Raw genomic sequence first — 7,653 nt, 5'->3', positions numbered from 1 at the left:
ACATAACTCTTTCATGCTAAAGACGTGGCGTTAAATACAGTGGTGGAAGAAGTAAACTTAAAAACTATAAACTATACGTAAATAGCGTAAATATTACAAAAATACAAGTAAAAGTCCTGCATTCAAAATCTTACTATAAGTAAAAGTACAAAAGTATTAGCATCAAAATATACTCTTAAGTACCAAAAGTAAAAGTACTCATTATGCAGAATGGCTTATTTCAGAATGTGTATTATATCATTGAATTGTAATTATTGATGCATTAATGTGTGCATCACTTTTATGTTGCAGCTGGTAAAGGTGGAGCTAATTGTAATTTATTTTATATACTGATGGGTAGCTTAATCCATAATAATATATCATAATTTATTAGTTGATTTATATTTTGTATTGACAATCAAAATCTACAAAGTAACTACAGCTGTCAAATAAATGTAGTGGTGTAAAAAGTACAATATCCGTCTCTGATGTATTAGAGTAGAAGTATAAAGTAGCACAAAATGGCAATACTCAAAGTACGCAAAAAGCCGTTTCACATCGTTAAGCCTGTCGCGTATGTAAATGACACGTGAAAAGACTAAAATGATGACAGACATGTCGTGCTATTTATCCGCCTTACAGATCGGGTTGGCTTAACATATGTTTTACACAGTTGTTGGGGATGAGTATGCCGTTGCTGCTCAACTTTAAAACTTCCACATTGATGACATTTCTGATACCATTTTCTGGCCTGTAATCAGTTAATGTCCCCACACCTGATCCAAACAAAAAAACAACTTTCAACTAATTGTCTCCAGACGTAAACCAACCTAAGCAGCATGACAATTTTTAAATGACGCTTGAGTTAGATCGTGTTTGAAATAGAAAGTCAGTTGCACGATCACAGCACAACATGAAAATATTACTGTACCTTGCTGTAAGATTCCATTTTGTCTTTACGAAAATGACAAAGAATTCAGGGTTTCCTGTGAAGAAGAAAAAAAGCGTGTGTTAAAGGAACATTGTGTAACATTTAGGAGGATCTATCTGCAGAAATGGAATATATTATTAATAACTGTTTTCTTTAGTGTATAATCACTTATAATCACTGCCGCTGTCTCTCTCTCTTGCTTCATCACTCACTTCCTACGTACACCAACTCTACACATTGCTTGTATGAAACACACCAAGAGATTAACTGCGAAGTATACCCATCCGCGGCAACAGTTTTTTTGCACACTGGGTGGGCGGGTGTTAGAGGTTTTGTTGCCTAAACCTAAAGTGACGCAAAGGGGCGTGACAAAGCATGCAGTTACAGTTTCATTTTGGTTAATTTAGCTGAAGTTTTATTTTCATTCATTCATTTATTAATACACCTTCCCATGAGATGGATTGGCAGTTTTACACTGCTGTTTGAGATGAGTATGCCGTTGCTGTTTAATTTTACAACGTCCCCACACCTGATCCCATTTTCAACGGCACAAAGATTGAACACAAAGCAAATAAGTAAACGCCAGGTATCTCAGCACAGAAAATAGGCCTCAGACAACAAGGAAACAACGAAAGATAGAACTTTCTACACCAGTCCGACAACTTGTGAAAAGTGGAGATTCAAAAACAAAATAATTCAACTGTGCTGGAACAAAAACTTCAAACTAGTTGTCTGCAGACGTAAGCCAACCTAAGCAGCATGACAATTTTGAAATGTCGCTTGAGCTAGCTCGTGTTTGAAATAGGAAGTCAGTTGCACGATCACAACACAACATGCATGAAATTATTACTGTACCTTGCTGTAAGATTCCCTTTTGTCTTTAGGGAAATGGCGAAGAATTCAGGGTTTCCTGTGCAAAAGAAGAAGAAAAAGCTTGTGTTAAAGGGACAATGTGTAACATTTAGGAGGATCTATCTATCTTTCCATCTATCTATATCATAATTTTGGTCATTATTTTTCTCAGTTATGATAACATTGAACTCATCAAAGTTGTTGCGTAGTTCTGGGGATTTGGCGACATCGCTACAACAAAAGTTAGACGATCAATGGGCGAGCCAATAATGTATCCTGATTATAAACTACTTTATTTGGTGGTAAAACCAAAAGTGAGCGCACCTGAAATTTTGGTAATCATCCCAATGGTAAGTCACTTTCTCTTAAAATAAGTTTGGCTAACCCAGAACATGTCTGATCGTCTGACTGCTCGTGTTTCTTGCCCTGTTGGGCTTCTTTTAGAGATGTTGCCACGTTCCCAGTTCTCCAAGGAATTATCTTGGTGGTTATAGCATCATTAATATTGATGACCAAAACTGCAAAAATCAGACCCAAGTTGTACTACACTGGAGTTATCCTTTAAAGATCAAATGTAGGGTTTAATGTATGTATAAAGTACAAATGTGACGGTTTCAGTCCGCCATGCAGTGGGCGGTGAGCCGGCTTTGTTGTGGGACAGAGCTCAGGCCGCGGTCCTGTCCTGAGGCTACATGCTGGCAGGGCACGTAGAAGCCCACGGAGTCAGATGGGGGTCAGTTTCCCAGCCATCCAGGGAGGCCGGGACCTGAGACCTCCTCTGAGGGCGCCCATCTGACGCCTAATCCCCAGGAAATACAGGCAGGTTTCACCCCCCTTCAACCCCCTTCCATCTCTTCTCCTCCATCCATCCCTCCATCCCTCCATCCCTCCATCCCTCCATCCCTCCCTGCTTCTCCTCGCAAGCAGAAAAGCCCTGTAAATTCAAAGCATCTGTACGGGCAAGGGCCAATCCGAGGGCCGCCTTTCCCAGAGCCCGCGCAGATGAAATTTTATTCTTTGCACGAAAAAATTACAGGGGGAGGGGGGAGAAAAAACAGAAAATAAAGTAAAGCAAACAGTGGGGGAAGATCAAGGAGGAGAGGAGATGAGGGGCAAGAAGCTGGTCATCAGCTTTCCAATGTGTTCATAAGAAGAAAGTAATATTATGTTCTTCATGACTCTGAGTCCTGACTGGAGCCTGATAACAACAACAGTCTGCTTGCAACGGCTACCGATTTCGGACATTTACTCTTCCAGCGTAGTTGTTGCCATTAGCTCATTGTTGAACACGAGACACGGTCAGTTTTAGTAGATTATGGGTTGAAGAAAAAGCCGACAAGCTTTACTTATCTTATTTTGAAACTTTATCACTTTTACTTTTTTTAGAAAACTGGCATCAAAAAGTCAAAGTGGCCATTAAGTGACCATGCATTGTCCTCATGGCAATACGCAGCTGTGTATTGCAAATGCCTCTATTTTAGTTAACTTCTATCTTTATATACTATATACATTATACACTGGGATTTGAAATCCTGTTTAAGTTTTGACCAATTCGTTGCAGCATTAGAAATAGAGGTAGACCGAATAATCGGTTTGGCAGATTAATCGGCGCCGATATGACGTTTCACAAACTATCATTATTGGTAGAACTGGGCTCTGATAGTGGCCGATGGCTACACAGCCGCCACCGGTCTTTCGGGGACGTACATCACCGTTTTTCATGAAGGCTCCATACACAAAGTCAAGGTAGAGGGGGGAGAAAAAAATGATCTCTCCAATATGTAACACAACACTATCAGCTCTTTGTTCACAATACAAGACATTCAGACAGAAGGAAAAGATGTAATTCACTATTACTTTAACTTGCTAACCAATTCGACAATCTCTCTTCCAAATAATCCAGCCACATAACCGACCATTCATAAAATTAAATCACACACTTTAGGATCCTCCTTACCCCGGCAACATGCACCAACATGAATGTTTTGTAAGAGTGGAATTTAACAATATAACGGGACGCATAACAGAAGTAATCCTGGCCTGCTTTACTGTAAACCACAGAACAGCACATCACCCATTGCAAATAAAAAGAAAATTTTCCAATGATGTAATCCACCAAATCACACTTCAGGATATTCTTTTATTAATTATTAAATTCGGAGTGGCAAAAAACTGATTTATTAAACATGGCGTATGTAAAAGTAGCCTACTAGGCTGCTGGAGAAGTAAAGAAGATCGTCTTTTTCCTGCTCCAAACTATCACTATTATGTTATCGGCCTTTAAAAAATCAACTATCGGTCAACCTCTTATTAAAAAGCCTTACATTTGATTCATAATTCCTGTTAATTTTGGAGATTTTGCTGGTGTAGATTTAATTATTTTAATAATAAATAATTATGTAAATTTATATCTATGTATTTATTTGTTACATTTAGTTTTACAAAATTAACAAAAAAATGTTTAAGTCAGGCCTGATGTTGCCTTACACATAAAATAATGATCTCAGTCTTCCACACCGTGAGGCATACAGCTTATTAATTAAACACTGGTATCGGATCGGTACTTGGTATCGGTATTGGGACTGAAAAAGTCGGATCGGTGCATCCCTAACCAGCACTACAACCAAAAATACAATACAGAAAACAGTAATGCACTACACGACAGATCATAGAGATTATCCAGTTAAAGTGTTCACACAGAGACCTCAACTCTCCAGCAACAATCCAAATACGTTAGAAGTAAAAATATCAACCTCATCAAGAGCAATCATGAAAATTGTAGTTAAAGTGAAAGCAAAGTACTCCATAAAGTGTGTATTGATTTATAGTGTTTTTGCAGTTGCTAGAAATCAACATATTATACCGTGTTGTATTAACATGAAATGATGCAATTCATACACGACAGTCAATCTGTGACTTTGGCAAAGTAAAATGTTTTCTCACAGATATTTATTAATATTTATTTTTCAGTTCTCCGAGGTCTTACTGCTGCTTCCTGTTTCACCACCATCCACAGTTTCATTTATTTAATGTTTTCCAGCTGTGAGTAGCTCCCTTATTTTCCTTTGTGCACCGCATTGTGTGTGAGATAATAGTGTAAATCAACAGAAAGTTAACACGCTACATACTAAAAACCTGCTTATGCTTATGTCTCCTTTAACCTCCACGGTGACCCCTGAGGGTCCCTGGGCCTCACTTTGGGAAACCAGTGCACCAAACGGCTCCTTGTGCTAGAATAAGTTAATAAAAACCTCCTAAACCCCTCTGCGGCGAAACTGGTTTTCAAGTCTAGCAGGAAATAAAGCCTCTGTGAAGTATATTTGTGAGCGCGGTTGGCGTTTTGTGCTTCTCAGCTACGGTTAAACAGTAGCCTCTGGTTGTTTTTGGTCAGAGCCGGGTTTCATGTGGTCGAGGACAAAGTCGCAACGAGAAACTCGATAATTTCCAAGAACTCAAGAGATGGATTTACACATGAGCAAAAAAATATTGGATGTGAACTCATGTGACCCATATGGGTTATTTTGAGAAACCGTGGAATCTGGGCTCAAATTAGACCTGACTCAACTAGAACAGGTCATTCATAGCCTGACTTAACCAAATGAGGACAGTGCAGATTGTGTCAGATGTTTCAACTGAGAAAAACTGCAAACCCTACCGGCCCTCATATTTCACTTTCCTCTTATCCACAGCTGCCAGCCAACATGGCGTCATGGGTAAATCTCAATCAAAACTAAAGCTACAGCACTTTACTATAGATCTCCAGAAGTAGCCGTGGTTATAGTAAAAAAGAAAAGTTGTCTCTCTTCTAATCAGGACTTGATTTGAAGCAGTTTTATAACATTAGAACGGTTCCACAACATGAATATATACTGCAACTGTGCCTTAATCAAAAAGGCAATCAATTAAAATATTTAATCGTCATTGATCGCAAATTAATCGCACATTTATTTATCTGTTCAAAATGTACTTTAAAGGGAGATTTGTCAAGTATTTAGTACTCTTATCAACATGGGAATGGGTAAATATGCTGCTTTATGCAAATGTATGTATATATTTATTATTGGAAATCAATTAACTACACAAAACAATGACAAATATTGTCCAGAAACCCTCACAGGTACTGCATTTAGCATAAATAATATGCTCAAATCATAACATGGCAAACTGCAGCCCAACAGATAACAACAGCTGTCAGTGTGTCAGTGTGCTGACTTGACTATGACTTGCCCCAAACTGCATGTGATTATCATAAAGTGGGCATGTGTGTAAAGGGGAGACTCGTGGGTACCCATAGAACCCATTTTCATTCACATATCTTGAGGTCAGAGGTCAAGGGACCCCTTTGAAAATGGCCATGCCAGTTGTTCCTCACCAAAAGACCCGCTCCGTATGGAAAACACAACAATTCTTATTTACAGGTGATTACACACTAAAGAAAACATACTTATTAATATTCCATTTCTGCCAATGGATCCCCCTGTTCCTTTAATATTTGGTAAGGTTAAGTGAAGGTTTGGATGGAAAAAAGGTGAACGTTAATTGAACTGGTCCCTCCACACCGTTAATTTCCAGCTCGCTACATAAAGGACACACTACTTCCTGCACCGCCACTGAAAGAATGTAAATCTTTGGGTGTGTTATTGTTCAATATGGACGTAATTCCAACGGATGCTTTTAATGCCCATCCACCACCCTGAACTCAACGTCCTTACCTTCTTGCCCCACTACATAAAGAGTACTACAATTACTACTACCACTGGTACTGAATGTCGGCCCTGGACGTAAAGAACGAACTGCAGAATGATGTGAACATACTTTACTAGAGAGCCTGGGCTGGCATTTCAACAGGTTACTAAAAAGGAAGCTAGGCTGTACTCCTGTAGCCGGTGTCCCTTAATCCCATGATCCACAACCATTAAACAAGGCTAAAGAAGGGATATCCAAATCTACCAACACCGGGAGGGAGTGCCACCCGTCCCCACCGTGTCACCTTTAGTCCTAACTGAGCCCGAGCGTCTCTGTGCCTGCAGCCTCCGATCGAGATAAATGGGTCCGGACAACGAAGGCAACTGCCTCTGACGCTCGCCTGCCACCTCGAAAGGGTTAAGTCGGATCTCAGGCTGGCCACATCACACTGTTGGGCCATTTAGTGCAGGAAACCTGATAGTTTGGTTCCTTTTGATGGCCTGATTCCCAGGCTTAGGAGAATAAATTAAACGCAATCCCTGCCTAGGCCTCAGCTGCAGCGGCAGGGCATACTGATTTAGGATTTTCATCTGGGGAGCTTTTCCCTCCCTTCCTGCTCTCCTCTTCCACAACCCCCTCCTTTATCCACCCGCCACCACCACCCCTGCCCCACTGAGGAAAACGGCAAATGTGATTGAAAATTCAGCTTTCGCGCGGCCATAATGAAGCCTCGGTATGGCTGTCAGTCACTGCAAGGCGTCGGAGAAGAAGAAGAGGGGTATAACTGTGGATATAGGGAAAAAGAGAGGATAGGGATGAAGATGTGTCACCCAGTGGCTCAAGAGTCTGAGATCCAGAATATTCAGTCCTGATCCTCAGTGCCCTGTCGCAGTGTGAGGGGCTTTAGTAGAGCCACCAGACTTACGGCCGACGGGCGATGACAAGCCTGCAATATGTGTTTAGACTGCTGATCTGTGTGTTGCCTGTGTATCTGAGTGGCAGAGCAGTGTCGGGGTTTTAAGGGATGATGAAACAAGAGCGCATACCTGTTGTTAAGTACATGCTATAAAGCTGCATAATGCTGCTGTTGTGGCCCCGAGACTGAAACAGACAGAATGAGTAATGAGGACGTTGGATTCAGTAATATCTTACTTCTCAGAAGATAACGACGCGATGCTAACATGCAAGAAAGTCAAAAAACTTCA

Source organism: Sebastes fasciatus, chromosome 16 (assembly GCF_043250625.1).
Source record: "Sebastes fasciatus isolate fSebFas1 chromosome 16, fSebFas1.pri, whole genome shotgun sequence".
Taxonomy (NCBI): domain Eukaryota; kingdom Metazoa; phylum Chordata; class Actinopteri; order Perciformes; family Sebastidae; genus Sebastes; species Sebastes fasciatus.
This window is presented reverse-complemented; position numbering follows the sequence as displayed.